General features: G+C 44.7%; 1 long non-coding RNA gene across 2 annotated transcripts in view; it reads left to right on the top strand.

Moving 5' to 3' along the window:
- LOC148054158 (uncharacterized) overlaps positions 1-18899 on the top strand; it is a 31124-nt gene extending 12225 nt beyond the window's left edge. Inside the window, exons 2-5 of one of the 2 annotated variants that reach the window (XR_015707613.1) lie at positions 9828-9968; positions 11859-11997; positions 12627-12718; positions 13395-18899. This is a non-coding gene — a long non-coding RNA (uncharacterized LOC148054158). The remainder of the gene's footprint in view (positions 1-9827; positions 9969-11858; positions 11998-12626; positions 12719-13394) is intronic. The other variant, XR_015707614.1, reaches the window with a different exon arrangement.
- The last annotated feature ends 126 nt before the right edge of the window (positions 18900-19025 follow it).

Below are 19025 nucleotides of genomic sequence, written 5' to 3'. Positions count from 1 at the left end.
GGCACCGGGACCTATCAATTTGTTGGGTATGGACCTTCTGCAAACCCATGCTCTAGAAGGCCCGTGGGGCCAGTGGATCCCAGCTGCTCCAAATGCTTTGGTGCAACTCCTTCAAACTGCACCACTTCTGCCAGCCACTTCATTAGTGCATACGAAACAGTACTGCATAGATCCCACAGCCACCAAGGCAGTAACTGCCCTCCTCAAGGACCTTCAGGCAAGAAGTGCTTTTAACTCCCCTTTTAACTCACCCATTTGGCCTGTTCAGAAACCAAATGGTGACTGACAGCTGTCCATGGATTACTATGCCGTCACTGACCACTTCGCTCAGCTTTCCCATCCATCTTGGGCCTGAAATTTGCCATTGAGTGGGCAGCCCATCCTTGGCTGGGAGCCCTTGATGTTAAAGATATTTTTTTATGATTCTCCTGCAGCCTAAGGACTGCAAGCTGTTTGCATTCACCTGGAAAGACGTTCAATATACATTCACTCGCCTTCCCCAGGGATTTATCCATAGCCCAACAAGTGCACGTGCCATATTAGCTAAGGAACTAGCTTCTCTAACCCTTCTGGTAGGGGTGTGCATGTATCAATATATCAATGACATCCTTATTGGCAGTCCATACCGTGATGCTGTGCAAACTGCCATGGACACTGTGACCATGCATTTGCAGTCTCTTGGTATTGTCATTCCTGAGGCTAAGAGGCAAGGACCTTCTCAGGAAGTTGCATTTCTGGGAAATCACTGGACTGGTGGCAAGTGAGTCAGTACTTATCAAACTTTATCTGAACTCAAAGCCTTACTCTTCCCTAAGGGGGTAAAGGATCTTAGGGCCCTGTTAGGAATGCTCGGGTTCTAGCATCCCCGCATTTGCATTAGTAGCCAGACCCTTGTACAACCTCCTAAAAAAGTGGTTGGTCTGGCACTGGAATGAGGTGCACAAGAACACACTGTGAATGCCTGTCTACTCAGTGGAACAATTTCAAGCCCTGGGACCTGTCTGCTCTGGCCTTCCTTTTGGTCTCCATGTCAACATTTCTGATCCATGGTTTCTCCTTCAGTCTGTGGCAATGCCAGCCTAGCGATCCCATAGACCTACCCATTACATTTGGGAGTAAACTGGCAAAAGGCACAAGAGTGCTACATGCCACGTGAGGAAATGGTCGTTGCTACCCATGCAACACTCTTGGCTATGGCCAACATTACTCAAAACGACCCAGTGGAACTTAGACTCCCTATCCCAATTTTGTGAGGCATTTGGGACTCCGGCTCCATTCCCCAGGCCACAGCAAACTCCAGCACCATGCATAAACTCATTATATATATTGCCCATCATGCCTGGACCGAGGGCAAGTCCCCACTGTCTAGCCACCTCACCAAGGTCCACATTCCCTGGAAAGAGGGTGAATCCAGCCTCTCTAGTGCCCCTGCTTCACCCATCATGGATGCCACTCCTGTCACAAGCTTCATCCTGAACCCCACCACATGACGCAGAGTATGGTTCACTAAAGGAAGCACACACTGTGTAGTTTTGTTGTGGGTTGACCTTGGCTGGATGCCGGGTGCCCACCAAGCCACTCTATCACTCCCCCTCCTCAACTGGACAAGGGGAGAAAAATATGCGAAAGGCTCATGGGACGAGATAAGTAGGGAGATCACTCAGCAATTACTGTCACGGGCAAAACAGACTCGACTTGGGGAAATTAGCTTAATTTATTACCAATCAAAAGTCAGAGTAGGGTAATGAGAAATAAAAACAAATCTTAAAACACCTTCCCCACACCCCTCCCTTCTTCCCAGGCTCAACTTTACTCCCAAATTCTCTACCTCCTTCCCCCCAAGCGGCACAGGGGGATGGGGAATGGGGGTTGCGGTCAGTTCATTATGTGTTCTTTCTGCCACTCCTTCCTCCTCATTCTCTTCCCCTGCTCTAGCATGGGGTCCCATCCACGGGAGACAGTCCTCCACGACCTTCTCCAATGTGGGTCCTTCCCATGGGCTACAGTTCTTCAGGAACAGACTGCTCTAGTGTGGGCTCTCCATGGGCTACAGGTGGATATCTGCTCCACCGTTAACCTCCATGGGCTGCAGGGGGACAGCCTGCTTCACCATGGTCTTCACCACGGGCTGCAGGGGAATCTTTGTTCTGGTGCCTGGAGCACCTCCTCCCCCTCCTTCTTCACTGACCTTGGTGTCTGCAGAGTTGTTTCTCTCGCATATTATGACTCCTCTCTCCCGGCTGCTATTGCACAGCAGTTTTTTCCCCTTCTTAAATATGTTATGACAAAGGTGCTACCACCGTCACTGATTGGCTTGGCCTTGGCCAGCGGCGGGTCCGTTTTGGAGCCGGGTGGCATTGGCTCTATCGGACATAGGGGGAGCTTCTAGCAGCTTCTCACAGAAGTCACCCCTGTAGCCCCCTGCTACTGAAACCTTGCCACGTAAACCCAATACAAGCTTCCACATGGAAGGGGGTGGCAGAGGCCATCTAATCAGCCACTGGCTGGACCCTTAAGGAAGAGATCGATGGTACTGCACAGGAAGCAAAGCTCTTGGCAGTACTGCTGGCTGCCTGAGCTGGGGCCTCAAAAATCTGTACTGATTCCTTTGCTGTTGTCCTGGTTTCAGCTGGGATAGAGCTGATTTTTCTTACTAGTATCTGGTATAGTGCTGTGTTTTGGATTTAGGATGAGAATAACGTTGATGACACACTGATGTTTTAGTTGTTGCTGAGTAGTGTTTACACTAGTCAAGGACTTTTTAGCTTCCCATGCTCTGCCAGGTGCACAAGAAGCTGGGAGGGGGCACAGCCAGGACAACTGACCCAGACTGGCCAAAGGGCTATTCCATACCATATGATGTCATGCTCAGTATATAAACTGGGGGGAGTTGGCCGGGGGGCAGCGATCGCTGCCTGGGGATGGGCTGGGCATTGGTGAGTGGGTGGTGAGTGATTGCATCATGTATCACTTGCTTTGTATATTATTATTGTATTATTATATTATCATTATTATTATTACTATTACTACTATTCTATTTTATTTTACTTCAATTATTAAACTGTTCTTATCTCAACGCATGAGTTTTCTGATTTTCACCCTTCCAATTCGCTCCCCCATCCCACTGGGGTGGGGGGAGTGAGCGAGCAGCTGTGTGGTACTTAGTTGCTGGCTAGGGTTAAACCACAACAGTCCTTTTTGGCGCCCATTGTGGGGCTGGAAGGGTTTGAGATAATAACAGATTAACCAGAGTGTATTAAGGAATTTGTATCTGTTAACACTTGCTGGTCATTATATCGATTCATCTGTTCTTGGTATTAGTCTACCTGATCTGCACCATGCTCTTGTTTTTGCAGTACATGTTAAAGATTGGTGTTGGGTGTCGCAGTTTGCTGTGCTCTGCCGTGACTAGTGATGTTTTGCCTGGGAGATTTGTTATTAAAACACTGACCTTGAGCGCTATCTGGTATTTGGGTTCTGTACTGAAGCCATTACTGTACTTCGGGTACCACCTCATGGAGACAATTAGCAATTATACCTCTTCCTCTGAGAGTTTTTTCATGGAGGAAATACAGAATGGCACCTTCACTGCCTTCTTCTATGATGTTTCCTCCTTCATTACAACAACTTTTCAGTATCTTGAACATCCTTGGGTAGTTAAGATATATCCATTGGTAGTTCTTGGGAATATTGTTTCAGTTTTGTCTAAGGTTAATAAGCATTTTAAGAATATCATCCAGAGATCTGCCCCAAGGCTGGGTAGTTATGAGTGGCAGGGTGTGTGGGAGAGCATGGACAAGTACCTGGGACGGTGGGCCCCTCCAGTATTTTGGAACTTCATCCCTGAACAAGTGCAGAATCCTGAAAAATTCGTAGAACATTTGGAAAAAGTATGCTGTCACCCTGGCAATTCTAGGGAGACACAAATCACTGCAATGTGCTGGGGCCTGGCCCATGCCTACCGAGCCGTATTAAACACTATTCAGAACCCTCAAGGGGAAGAGAATGTCTCTGAATCTGAGAAAAAAACGACAGGCACTGCAGCTACACCAGCCCTGGCGACAGGTGCTGTGGCTATGCCAGCCCCCGTGACAGGCACTGCAGCTGCACCAGCCCCCGTGACAGGCGCTGCGGCTCCGCCAGAGAACCAACCTGTGCCAGTATCAGTTGCCCCTATACAGAAGAAAAAATACACAAGAAAATCAACTCGTTTAGTAAGGGCTGATGATGAGCCAGGGCCATCACAAGAACAGGAGGAGGAAGAGGCAGAACCCACAAATGAGATGGTAACAACCCGATCTCTGTCCCTGAGTGAGCTGCAAGATATGCGAAAAGATTTCAGTTGTCGTCCAGGTGAGCACATCATCACCTGGCTGCTCCAATGCTGGGATAATGGGGTCAGTAGCCCGGAATTAGAGGGTAGGGAAGCCAAGCAGCTGGGATCCATTTCTAGGGAAGGGGGCATTGACGAAGCGATTGGAAAAGGGGCAAAAGCCCTCAGCCTCTGGAGGCGACTCCTGGCAGGCGTGAAGGAAAGATATCCCTTCAAGGAAGATGTTATATGTCAGCCAGTCAAGTGGACCACCATGGAGAGAGGTATCCAGTACCTGAGGGAATTACCTGTGCTGGAGGTAGTTTATAATGACCTTGACAGCGAGCAGTTATCCAAAGATCCAGATGAAGTCCAATGCACACGACCCATGTGGCGGAAGTTTGTACGGAGCACACCATCATCGTATGCAAACTCTTTGGCAATAATGACCTGGAAAGATGAAGAGGGACCAACGGTGGATGAAATGGATGGCCAACTTCGACAATACGAAGAAAGTCTCTCTTCCTCCCTACGGGCCTGCATCTCAGCTGTGGAGAAACTGCCTGATGTGCTAGCTGAGAAATTATCCTGGGAGTTCTAGCGATTCAAAGAGGATGTGTCCTACTCCTCACCTGTATGGACCAGTATCTCAGCCATTAGGAGTAAGCGTCCCTCTGCTCAAGAGAGAAGATATAGCGGATACACACCACAGGCCACCCTGTGGTTTTATCTGCGTGACCATGGAGAGGACATGAGGAAGTGGGATGGAAAATCTACCTCAGCCCTAGAGGCACGAGTACATGAGTTGCAAGGAAAAACAACTACAAAAGGTGGTTCTTCCAGGAGAGTTGCGGCTCCAGTTTCCAGTGAGCAGTTCCCCAGACAGGGTAGAAGGGCTGATTTTGCTTCTGATCTCAATAAAGGGATTTTTGACTCACATTTACAAGAAGTGAGTAACGAATGCTATGACCAGGGCTAGAGGGGCCCTGCCTCCAGCCAGGTGGAGGAAAGGGACAACCGGGTGTACTGGACTGTGTGGATTCGATGGCCTGGCACATCAGACCCACAGGAGTATAAGGCTTTGGTAGGCACCGGTGCACAGTGTACCCTCATGCCATCAAGCTATGAAGGGGCAGAACCCATCTGTATTTCTGGAGTGACAGGGGGATCCCAACAGCTGACTGTATTGGAGGCTGAAGTGAGCTTAACCGGGAAGGAGTGGCAGAAGCACCCCATTGTGACTGGCCCAGAGGCTCCATGCATCCTTGGCATAGATTACCTCAGGAGAGGGTATTTCAAGGACCCAAAAGGGTACTGGTGGGCTTTTGGCATAGCTGCCTTGGAGACGGAGGAAATGAAACAGCTGTCTACCCTGCCTGGTCTCTCGAAGGACCCTTCTGTTGTGGGGTTGCTGAGGGTCAAAGAACAACAGGTGCCAATTGCTACCACAACAGTGCACTGGTGGCAATATTGCACCAACAGAGACTCCCTGATTCCCATCCATAAATTGATTCGTCAACTGGAGAGCCAAGGAGGGATCAGCAAGACTCGCTCAGCTTTTAACAGTCCCATATGGCCAGTGCAAAAGTCTAATGGAGAGTGGAGACTAACAGTAGACTATCGGGGCCTGAACGAAGTCACACCGCCACTGAGCACTGCTGTGCCAGACATGCTCGAACTTCAGTACGAATTGGAGTCAAAGGCAGCCAAGTGGTATGCCACAACTGATATCGCTAATGCCTTTTTCTCAATCCCTTTGGCAGTGGAGTGCAGGCCACAGTTTACTTTCACTTGGAGGGGCATCCAGTACACCTGGAATCGACTGCCCCAGGGGTGGAAACACAGCCCCACCATTTGCCATGGACTGATCCAGACTACATTGGAACAGGGTGGGGCTCCGGAACACCTGCAATACATTGATGACATCATCGTGTGGGGCAACACAGCAGCAGAAGTTTTTGAGGAAGGGAAGCAAATAGTCCAAATCCTTCTGGAAGCTGGTTTCTTCCATAAACCAAAGTAAGGTCAAGGGACCTGCACAGGAGATCCAGTTTTTAGGAATAAAATGGCAAGATGGGCATCATCAGATCCCAATGGATGTAATCAACAAAATAACAGCCATGTCTCCACCAACCAGCAAAAAGGAAACACAAGCATTGTGGCAAGATATTGCTGCCCGGATAGAGAACCTGGTTGTAAAAGTACGTCACCCAAGAGCTGGGCCACTGAAGAACATCAAAACAACCAGCAGGTGGATCAGGCTGCTTAAGATTGAATTAGCTCAGGTGGATCTGGACTGGCAACATAAGGGTGAATTATTTCTAGCTCTGTGGGCCCATGACACCTCAGGCCATCAAGGAAGAGATGCAACATATAGATGGGCTCGTGATCGAGGGGTGGATCTGACCATGGACACTATTGCACAGGTTATCCATGAATGCGAAACATGCGCTGCAATTAAGCAAGACAAGCAGTTAAAGCCTCTCTGGTATGGAGGACGATGGCTGAAATATCAATATGGGGAGGCCTGGCAGATTGATTATATCACACTCCCACAAACCCGCCAAGGCAAGCGCCATGTGCTTACAATGGTGGAAGCAACCACCGGATGGCTGGAAACATATCCCGTGCCCCATGCCACCGCCCGGAACACTATCCTGGGCCTTGAAAAGCAAGTCTTATGGCGACACGGCACCCCAGAAAGAACTGAGTCAGACAACAGGACTCATTTCCGAAACAGCCTCATAGACACCTGGGCCAAAGAGCATGGCATTGAGTGGGTATATCACATCCCCTATCATGCACCAGCCTCCGGGAAAATCGAACGATACAATGGACTGTTAAAGACTACACTGAGAGCAATGGGTGGTGGGACATTCAAACATTGGGATACACATTTAGCAAAGGCCACCTGGTTAGTCAACACTAGGGGATCTGCCAGTCGAGCTGGCCCTGCCCAGTCAAGACTTTTACATACTGTAGAAAGGGATAAAGTCCCTGTAGTGCACATAAAAAATATGCTGGGGAAGACAGTCTGGGTTACTTCTGCTTCAGGCAAAGGCAAACCCATTTGTGGGATTGCTTTTGCTCAAGGACCTGGATGTACTTGGTGGGTGATGCGGGAGGATGGGGAAGTCCGATGTGTACCTCAAGGGGATTTGATTTTGGGTGAAAATAGCCAATGATTTGAATTGTATGATGTTAATTGCTATATTATACTGGATGTCATCACTTCAATGATCACTATGTGCCATATCAACAGTATACAGTAAGAATCACCCAAATTAATGAAGAATGAACTCTGAGGAAACCGAACAAAGTGCAGTGGTGATGGAACCAGAACTGGCTTCAGCATGCAATAATCCAACACCACATACCATCTCTCCTGCCCTGAAAGACTGTTATGATGGATGAAGCCCAAAGTCATGGACTAAATGAACTCAACGAACGTTTTAGAGGGATGGCCTATAGACTAAGGAAATGATATCTCTGTGTGTGTGTATATATATATCTCAAAAGACAGGAAAAGTGGTGGTGATTAATTGGAATGTATTGGAAAGTGTAAGACCTGGGCATGACGTATATGGTATGGAATAAGGGGTGGATACTGTCCTGGTTTCAGCTGGGATAGAGTTAATTTTCTTCCTAGTAGCTGGTATAGTGCTGTGTTTTGGATTTAGGATGAGAATAATGTTGATAACACACTGATGTTTTAGTTGTTGCTAAGTAGTGCTTACACCAGTCAAGGACTTTTCAGCTTCCCATGCTCTGCCCCGTGCAGAAGAAGCTGGGAGGGGGCACAGCCAGGACAGCTGACCCAGACTGGCCAAAGGGCTATTCCATACCATATGACGTCATGCTCAGTATATAAACTGGAGGGAGTTGGCCAGGGGGCAGCGATTGCTGCTCGAGGATGTGCTGGGCGTTGGTTGGAGGGTGGTGAGCAATTGTGTAGTGTATCACTTGCTTTGTATATTATTATTGTATTATTATATTATTTTTATTTTTATTACTATTACTACTATTCTATTCCGTTTTACTTCAATTATTAAACTGTTCTTAGCCCACGAGTTTTCTGACTTTCACCCTTCCAGTTCTCTCCCCCATCCCATTGTGGGGGGAGTGAGCGAGCAGCTGTGTGGTGCTTAGTTGCTGGCTGGGGTAAAACCACGACAGCTGTCTGGGCAGGGGCCACCAAATGAGTGGCAGAATGGGAAATGCATAATTGGGAATTCAGACAGAGACCAGTCTGGAGTGCAGAATGATGGCAGGAGCTTGTGGGTATAGCCCACTCCCAACCCCTTGTCATCGGACACATCTCAGGTCACCAGTGTGTTATTTACTGTGCGGGGTTGGTGCACTGGAATAACGTAGCAGATTCCCTTGTGTCTCTGTGTCTCTCTCCCTTTCGAACAGTCATCTTTTAGTGTGGCTCCATTGCAACCTTGGCCACTCAGGAAAGGAAGATCTCACATGACAGGCAAGCCTTCACACCTGGTCATTTGCCTGGCAGGATGTAAAAGATGTAGTCTTCTCATGTCCCGCCTTTATAGTAGACCAACTATCCACTGCCACCTTGGTGAAGAACTTCTACATCCTCTAGAGCTTTACAGGCTATGATCCATCCCCCAATCAACTACAAACCATGTGGCAGGGTCCATCATACACCATGCAAACCTACCGTGCCAATATTGACAATTGCCTGAGAGGTACCACTTGCTGCTGTGACCTCAGCACAATAGGAGCACCCAGCCTATACTGGCTGGTCGGCAACCGTGCCATGAAAAACCTCCCATGGAGGTTGGAGGGGACCCGCACACTTGGACAAATAGTGCCTGGAATAAATGTTGAAGAAAACCTTGACACGACTCATGTCCGCAATTACCCTAACACCCTGCAACATCGGCATGGCATTAACCCTTTTGTAAAACAAGGATTCAGATTTCACCAATTATCCCTGAGCCCTCCTTCCTTGGCTAGGAGTCTCTGAGCTGGAGAAAGTGATCATCAATCTCTCTGCTATGCTGGAAAATATAGAAAACATAACAACTGATGCCATCCAAGCACTGCAGCAAGAGGTCACTCAAGTATCACAGACTACTGTTCAAAAGCATCTAGCCTTAGACTACTTGCTGGCTGTGCAAGGTGGCTGTGTCAACCAAGATCGATGCATTGAGACCAACCTTAAGAAAACCTGGGAACAACTAAAGCCCTTGCATCAGGTGGCAACCAAAAATACCAATTGGGGAACTGGCAAGTTGTGGTCACAGCTTACCTCTTGGTTCCCAGATCTCAGGGTAGTTGTCAAAAAATTTTGGCTGTACTTCTTGTAATTATCTTGTTTATTGTCATTTTTATGTTTTGTTTTGTATCAGCGGATGGGGTTGCAGACTGCGTTGTAAAGCATTTTCACAGTTGAGGTCAAGCCACTCCCTGACCCTGGTTGGTGAGCCACTAGATATAAGCAGATGCTAACCCTGAATTGTAATCTCTTTCGCATCTTCTCTCGTTGCAGTTGGGAAGACACTGTAGTAATCACCTCCCAGATGCCCGTGCAACTGATACTTGATAGAGGTGATCCTAGGGTGGCGTGACTGTAAGAAAGAGTGGAATGCACCTCACACAAAAGAGAGAAGCAGCAACATGTTTTATTGAGGTAAAATAATAATTTGACAGAGTTCAATGAATTTGATGGAATTTAACAAAGTTTAATAGTGGTTTGCCAAGGTTCAATAAGTTTGATGCCAAGTGTCCTGGTTTAGCTGGGATAGAGTTAATTTTCTTCTTAGTAGCTGGTATAGTGCTGTGTTTTGGATTTAGGATGAGAATAATGTTGAGAACACACTGATGTTTTGGTTGTTGCTGAGCAGAGTTTACACTAGTCAAGGACTTTCCAGCTTCCCATGCTCTGCCAGGTGCATAAGAAGCTGGGAGGGAGCATAGCCAGGACAGCTGACCCAGATTGGACAAAGGGCTATTCCATACCATATGACGTCATGCTCAGTATATAAGCTGGGGGAAGAAGAAGGAAGGGGGGGACATTCGGCGTGATGGCGTTTGTCTTCCCAAGTAATCATTATGCATGATGGAGCCCTGCTTTCCTGGGGATGGCTGAACACCTGCCTGCCTATGGGAAGTAGCGAATGAATTCCTTGCTTTGCTTTGCTTGTGCACGCAGCTTTTGCTTTCCCTATTAAACTGTCTTTATCTCAACCCATGAGTTTTCTCACTTTTACTCTTCCGATTCTCTCCCCCATCCCACCGGGGGGGAGTGAGCGAGCGGCTGTGTGGTGCTTAGTTGCTAGCTGGGGTTAAACCACGACACCAAGGTTCAATAAGTTTGATGGCAAGGTTCACCTTATTAATTACTGCATGGAAGAAACATACAAAGGAAAACTGAGTTAGAATCGAGTTAGAATGATTCACACAGAGACCAGAGACAAAAAGGGTAAGGAAGACCCTCCCGTTGAGTCACAAGTTTCAGAGTGGATCCCCTTGCTTTCTAAACTGCTGATGAAGCTTAGGTGCGGCTACGTCCAATCTTAGTCTCAGACTTGGACAATGGTTTATGTCTAATGGAATTATCTATACAAAGTTTATAGTAATTAATATTTAATAGCTACATGGATTAGTAATGTTTCATTAGTATTAATTCAACATGCTATCAGTCACTTACCAAAGATCTGCTTTGGTAAAAGGTCTCTCTGCCTCGAGGAGCAACCTTGAGAGGTGTCCCAGCTCAAGGGGAGATCACCGCCATGCAGCCACACTGCCTAGCAGGGAGAGCTCAAAGAAGGCTCACTTAGGCTGCCATATTTATGGAATAAAGTGTCTGGCTCATAGTCAAATTACATGCGATGGAAAAGGTATGCAGGAGACTCTTTGTACCCACGACTTTGTTCCTTGATAAAGGAGTCTTGGAAAAGCCACCTGCTATTCATGTGTCAATTGCATGATTGGTGTTCCAAGCTCATATGCATCGATGCTCACTGTGTCACTCTGTTCCTTTGTGGGTTCTCAGAGAACAGACCAGAACCAAAGGAGTTCTTGGCCTGGTTACGTCTCAGGCCTTTACCTCCTTTGGAGCCTGTACCAAACTACCGCTAGTTTGGTTAAGAGGTCGAGTGCATCTGTCACACTCCACCCCGTGACTACGGTCAACCCACTTTATCGACTCACAGAGTGGTAGTACAGTTACCTCTTGCCTCTACGTCATAAATATATGGTGTATTGCAGATCAGTGGTAAGGGTACAATTATTTGATAAGCTGTTTAGTTTAAGTGTCACAATTAATGCTAATTATATACCATTTCACATACAGAATCAGTTGATTCATATGTTTTACATGTTGGATTGATGTAATTTGTTTCATCTTTTGCCAAACCTTGATATACAGAATGATTATAAGCAATAAACACAATAAAGTCAAAACTAACAAAACTACAGTTCGATGCAGCATCATATTCAAAATTCCAGTTGCTGTTGGTGACCACTCCAAAAGAGTTTCCCACCAGTGATGTTCTCCATCTTTCTTCACTCTTTCTAGGACATGGTGTATCTCTTCTGCATCATGATGGACGGTAATCAGAGTTCTTTGTCCGTTGTTCCGAATTCATTTTAGCAATTGACACAGGTCATTATGTTGCAACAGTTTCCTTACCAATGTGAGATTCATTCCAATGGGGGTAGGTAATAAATCTTGATACGATATATAGTTAGATTGTAACAATTGGTGGGATGTGACAGGAGCTGAATAGTTAAAGTTGCATCCCATAATTTCAGCAAAATTACAAATACAGATATTTGAGTGATTACTTGCATCTACAGTAATGTTATCTACGAATATAAAAATCACAAAGGGTTCTCAAACACATCTGTTTCCAAGATATACATGTACAGTTTCAGGGGGTTCATCGGGATGTATTTCAAAATGACAAACATTTTGTTCAGTGTCAAGACAGACGTCTTGGGCCTTAATGGTATTACTTTCACAAATAAATCCTTGTTGGGCCATTACAACGCATTCATCAACATCAGTAGTTTGCCATTTGTTCCCATGCAGGTAATTGCAGCCTTAGAAACACCACTGAGGTCTGAGAGAGGGTTTCAAATTTTAAACTTATTGTTTAAAATTTACACAATTATTTAAAATTTTAAACAATATTTCAAGTGTTCTACAGATACTACAGTATGCAAATTCCCAATAAAATATTATATTTTAAATTTTTGTTTAAATATGAATATTTACTCATACAGATTCTTCTGCTAAAATATCTTATTTTGAAAGGTTAATTTTTGTTGGTTTATTCAACAGGCTAGAAGAGCGACTGATTCTTTTCCTATTATAATGGCATCATTTACTAGCAGTTCTATACAGCATTTGGAAGAGATATATTTGCTTACAAGGTATTTTCTCATTGGACATTCCTTAAGTTCTACATAATGTCTTTTTTAACATGCAATCTTTAAAAGCTTCTAAAGTCAAAGAGAATTGCTACTAACAGGTAGCAATGTAGGTAAATAGAAATTGCACATCAATAATTTGTTACTCCCATCTTACTGCCTGACCTGAATAGTTCAGAAAAAAATCAAGTTTGCTTGTCTTATCTCTACACAACTGAGTTCACTTATTTATTCACCTAAAAATGTTGCTGAACCTAAACAGACTCTACCAGTTTGTGTCATTTTAAGTATTTTATTGCTTGTGAGAATTGTATTCTTAAATGACATATACAATGAATTAAAAACTTGCTTCCTTTACAAAAAAAGCTCAATCCACTAAATACTACTCTAACAGCAGCACAGATCTGAGGTATAACTCAGCATGTTTCCTACTAGACATCAGAAAACTTGTCATAAATGTTGTAATGTAACATCCTCCTTATTGATATTTATGATCCTTTTTGTGCATCTTAGTTGATTAAAGAATGCTCCTTAATCACTTCATTTCACACAGAAAAGCACCTTTGTTCAACAGAACGTCTCCTCTAATGAAAGACTAAATCGATACACAAAAAGCGAGAGAGATTTCTATGAGAACTTATGAATATCAGAGCTAATGTTGCAGTAATTTTTTTTGCAGAACTGAACACCTTTTCACACATTCTTCTGAAGCACTACAGATAGTTACATGATGGAAAAACAAGCTTTAAGAAGTAGTCTTTTTATGGAAACCACCCTTCGCTGCTCCTGATTTACTGCATACGTTAACTGCAACCTTGTATTTTCTGCTGAATGCTATGCAAAGACATCATGTAGTACCTTCCCTTTGAATCTTTCAGACTTCTTTCTCAAAGTAAATTTAAAACACTAACTAAGGATACATCTTATTTTTTTCTTTAATTGGGATGGAACCACAGTTCTCTCTACTACTGTCGGTAACATTAGAGAGAGCATTTGAAACTGCCCAAAATGTATTCACCCATCGCAACGAACATATTCCAGATTATTAAGCAAAATGCATCAACAGGAGTTCATATTAGAATCATAGAATCCTAGAATGGCTTGGGCTGGAAGGGACCTTAAAGATCATCTAACGCCAACCCCCCTGCCATGGGCAGGGACGCCACCCACTAGACCAGGTTGCTCAGGGCCCCGTCCCGTACCTCTCTGGGCAACCTGTTCCAGTGCCTCACCACCCTCTGAGTAAAGAATTTTCTCCTAACATCTAATCTAAACCTCCCCTCTTTCAGTTTGAAACTGTTCCCCCTTGTCCTATCGCTATCTGCCCTTATAAAGAGTCTCTCCCCCTCTTTTATATAAGCCCCCTTTAAGTATTGGAAGGCCACTATAAGGTCTCCCTGGAGCCTTCTCTTCTCCAGGCTGAACAATGCCAACTGTCTCAGCCTGTCTTCGTAGCAGAGGTGCTCCAGCCCTCTCATCATCTTAGTGGCCCTCCTCTGGATCTGTTCTAAAAGGTCCACATCTTTCTTGTGCTGAGGGCTCCAGAGCTGGATGCAGTACTCCAGGTGGGGTCTCACGAGGGCAGAGTAGAGGGGGAGAATCACCTCCCTCGACCTGCTGGCCACACCTCTTCTGATGCAGTCCAGGGTATGGTTGGCTTTCTGGGCTGCTAGTGCGCATTGCTGGCTCATATCCAGCTTTTTGTCCGCCAGGACCCCCAAGTCCTTCTCTGCGTGGCTGCTCTCAATGAGTTCTTCTCCCAGTCTGTACTCATGTCTGGGATTGCCTCAACCCAGGTGCAGGACCTTACACTTGGACTTGTTGAACCTCATTCGGTTCATATGGGCCCACTTCTCAAGCTTGTCCAGGTCCCCCTGGATGGCATCCCGTCCTTCAGGTGTGTCAGCTGCATCACTCAGCTTCGTGTCATCTGCAAACTTGCTGAGGGTGCACTCTGTCCCACTGTCTATATGTCATTGATAAAGATATGGAAAAGCACCGGTCCCAAGACAGAGCCCTGAGGGACACCACTTGTCACCGGTCTCCACCTGGACATAGAGCCATTGACCACATATTACTAACATAGTTCATGACTATATGAGTGCAAAAATGTCTATTTTCAGTAGCACTACGGAAATGCATTCTATCAATCAGACCTACCTTACCATTATAAAACAAATATGCATATGGAGGAAGGGACAGGACAGTCCTGCCTAAATGATTCACAGGAAGTATGTGGTTTCCACAGCAAACAATGAAATTCCACAAAGTATTTTTTAATACAAAATGAAATAGCAATTGTGGCCTTATGCAGTCACAGAGCTATTAACTTCACCATAGTAAGCACCTGACTCATCCTAACTAGGCAGTCAGGTAAAAGGGAAAAGAAAAAAAAAAAAGAAAAAAACAACTATATCATCTATGAGAAAATTTTATATTGGTATATCAAGCAATGTGGAATAATTGTGTACAGGGGACTGGAGAGGAAAAAGGAAAGAAAGAGGGGAAAAAAGTCAAATGTGCCTGATACAGATTTGCTATAGCTATTACACATCTGTTTTGAGCAGATGCAGCTCCTATTGAAACACTGCTTTTAATTTAACCAGTGCTGTAAAACATCATAACCTGCTTTGAGTTACCAGTTACATTACCACAGAAACTGTCCATGATGCTTACTAGTAGGAACTACCAGCACTGTTCAGAAATCTATAATAGGGTTTTTTTGCTTTTAACTGTTTAGAAGAGAAGTAAGGGGGGGTATATATTTTTTAAGCTAGAAAAGAGCCTAATTAAGACAGTCAAATCTGACCAGTAGCTTAAAGGAAAATCCACGTAACTCTCCAGCCCATAATTGTTTCTATGAAACTGAACCCTCTGCTCTTAGTACTTTGAGATTTGAACCACTGAGAAACTGTATTTTAAAGCTATGTTTTTCAACCTAAATTCTTTCCAAGAAAGCAAGAAAATACCATTCAGCTCTGAAGCAGAAATTTCTCAGTAGTTTAGAAACATACTTTTCTTATAACTACTACCACACAAATACTCACCTCTTGGTGAGTCTTTTTTTTTTAGAGTACTCAGAAATAGCTCCTGAGTGCTTGTTTAGGAGCATGACTTCATTATGTAAAATGTTTCCACCTATGCCAATGTGGGCAAACAGCTACTTCAGTAAGCATCGAACTTACTTGCACATGACCACAACTCAGTGGTTCGTCTAGGATGCCAATGAAACTGCGCAATGATGTTGTAAATCAGTTACTAGAATGATTGGGAATTTAACAGTTCACTGTGACCTGGAAAACGCTGTACCAGCAAAACTGAAGGGGTGTTAAAACAGTGACATGCAGGTAAAAATGAAATAGTGAGTTAGAAGTAATTTCAAATTAGCCATGAAAGAACATGTACATGGAGTTGCCCCCTGAGTAGAGAGAGGTGGAAATGCTGAGCAATGCAGATAAGCCCCATCCATCAGAGTAGAGTCCTAGTGGGGAGAATCTTTAAATTTTGTAGATATTCCACTACATCTGAGCACTGGAGACAACTCTTCCTCATAAAGTATAGGAAACAAAAGGCTATTCTCCCCAACATGAACTTTATCTCTTCCTTAATGGCCAGAGTACATGGCAGACAGGAGATATAAATACAAACTTTTGTGTAAGAGGACTTTCCCATTCTCCTCTTGGAAGATTCCTTGAATCATCAGTTATAGAGCATATAGAAGGGCTCTGAAAATAGAGATCCTTTCTTTTCAAATTGCTCTCTTTTGTGTCTTCAGTTTAGAATCCCAGGCCTTATGCTTGAGGCACTTAAATGAGAAGGCGAACTACATTCTTGTTCTTGCTCCCTATCCTTATAATCTTACATTTAGCCACTCTCCTGGAAGACTCTGATTCAGGTCCCCTCAGGAAGGACCATCTTGAAGGTAAAAATGAAAGAAGGTGAGGTTAATTTCTCCTCCATTTTTGTATAATGACTAATCCAAAAGGCACATTCTTTGAACACCTCTCAAATTAAAGCCCTGAAAATGATGTAGGTAAAGAAGTTCATCCCCATATGAGTAAGAAAGGAGCATAGTGCCCGTCTACTGCTGTGTATGCATGCAGATGAGCCTCTGCTGAGGCACCCTGAGAATTTACTGGGATAAAACTCCATTGCTTTCATTGTTAGACGATAGCTGAGGAAATGTAAAGATCTAAGTTATGGACAGAAGTGCCTAAAGTCACACTTAGAGACCAGTTCACTTGGCATCTCTTTCTGTGGAGCAAGCCCATCATTTTCTAAGGGACATTTTCTTAGTTTTTATGCAAATACGCCAGGGGCTACCTGCAGTAACACCTTTTTCACAAGTGCTCTGACAGACCATTGCACAAATGCAAGAAATAAGCCCTGACCCTCCAGAAGGACCCCACGCTAGAAAGAACAGCATCAGGTCTTAATAGTCTCAGCCCAACCCAGAGGTTGAATGAGTGCCCCACGAGAGCCAACAGATTAATGCAATCAAACAAAACAATAGTTAGTGGATTTACCAACCAAGCTGAGAGTGAGAGCGCCATGCGAAAGAAGGGGTGGTGCACCTGTCTAGATCAGGCATACACTCACGACTTACTTCATGTTTATTAATCACCCTTCAATGGGTAAAATGTCTTTATTTTGCCGAGTTCTTTATTTTTCATCAGTATCTTTTGATTATGACATACATATTTGTCACCCAACACTATGGGGACAGGCAGATTCTTTAGGGATCCTTGGTAGAATGATGACATAATAAAGTTGTTGTTACAATCAAAACTTTATATTAACCTGGACCCTCTGCAGATCTGGTTGTTTTAACTAACATTCTAAATCCTCTAAGGATTGGGTCGTTTTAACACATTAACCATAACTTGAGTTCAAAGTACACATACAAAACTCACTCAATCCTTGGAGGAAGCAGTCAACGGGGGAGGCGTCCCTGACCACCGGGGGATCAGCTAACAGGTCCATGACTTTCTTGCAAAGGGGGCCCCAGAGCTGGATGCAGTACTCCACGTGGGGGCTCACAAGAGCAGAGTAGAGGGGGAGAAACACCTCCCTCGACCTGCTGGCCATGCTTCTTTTCATGCAGCCCAGGATTCGATTGGCTTTCTGGGCTGCAAGCACATGTTGCCAGCTCATGTCCAATTTTTCATCCACCAGTACCCCCAAGTCCTTCTCTGCAGGGCTGCTCTCAATTCATTCATCACCCAGTCTGTACTGATATTGGGGATTGTCCTGACCCAGGTGCAGGACCTTGCACTGTGCACTTGGCCTTGTGGAACTTCATGAGAATTGCATGGCCCACTCCTCAAGCCTGTCAAGGTCCCTCTGGATGGCATCCCTTCCCTCTAGAGTATCAGCTGCACCACTCAGCTTGGCGTCATCTGCAACCTTGCAGAGGGCGCGCTCAATCCCACTAGCTATGTCATTAATGAAGTTATTGAACAGTACGGACCCCTGAGGGACACTGCTTCTTACTGATCTCCATTTGGACATTGAGCCGTTGACTGCAACTCTTTGGATGCGGCCATCCAGCCAATTCCTTATCCATCGAATAGTGCATCCATCAAACCCATATCTCTCCAGTTTAGCAACAAGGATATTGTGTGGGACCATGTCAAAGGCCTTGCAGAAGTCAAGATATATGACATCAGTTGCTCTTCCCTTATCCACCAACACAATCACTCTATTGTAGAAGGCCACCAGATTAGTCAGGCATGATTTTGACCTTGGTGAAGCCATGTTGGCTGTCTCCATTCATCTCTCTGTCATCCATATGCCTTGACATGTCTTCCAGGAGGATCTGCTCCATGATCTTACCGGGCACGGCGGTAGGGCTGACAGGTCAGCAGTTCCCAGGGTTCTTCTTATTCTGACAATAGTATATATTACCTTTTTTTCATCTTCTGTTTAAATAGTACTTCCTTTAACCCAGTATAAAATTTATTTTTTAAATATAACATCTTGATACATGTGTACCAATACTGAATTTCACAAGTTCCTGTGTCTTGTGGCTTCTGCGCTGTCTGTAGACACTTCCTATGCATTTACCATGCGCATTGTTTTACAAGGTCAGGACTGCTGTACATCATTTCCTTGTCCTGTTTGCGAAGTCATCACTGATGAAAAGACAGATGGAAAAGAGGAAAATAAAAAAATCTTTGGCCTATTTTTTACTTGCACTGCATGTTATTATACTACTATTGTTGCACCACTGGCGGGGAAAGGGAAGGGGAAGCATTAGTCTGAAATTGACAAAAAAGGTTTTCTACAAAAAGAAGATATGATTGTCTAA

The sequence above is a fragment of the Nipponia nippon genome, unplaced genomic scaffold (genome assembly GCF_047370975.1).
Source record: "Nipponia nippon isolate SJK-2023a ecotype South Korea unplaced genomic scaffold, ASM4737097v1 scaffold_33, whole genome shotgun sequence".
Lineage (NCBI taxonomy): Eukaryota > Metazoa > Chordata > Aves > Pelecaniformes > Threskiornithidae > Nipponia > Nipponia nippon.
This window is presented reverse-complemented; position numbering and strand designations above follow the sequence as displayed.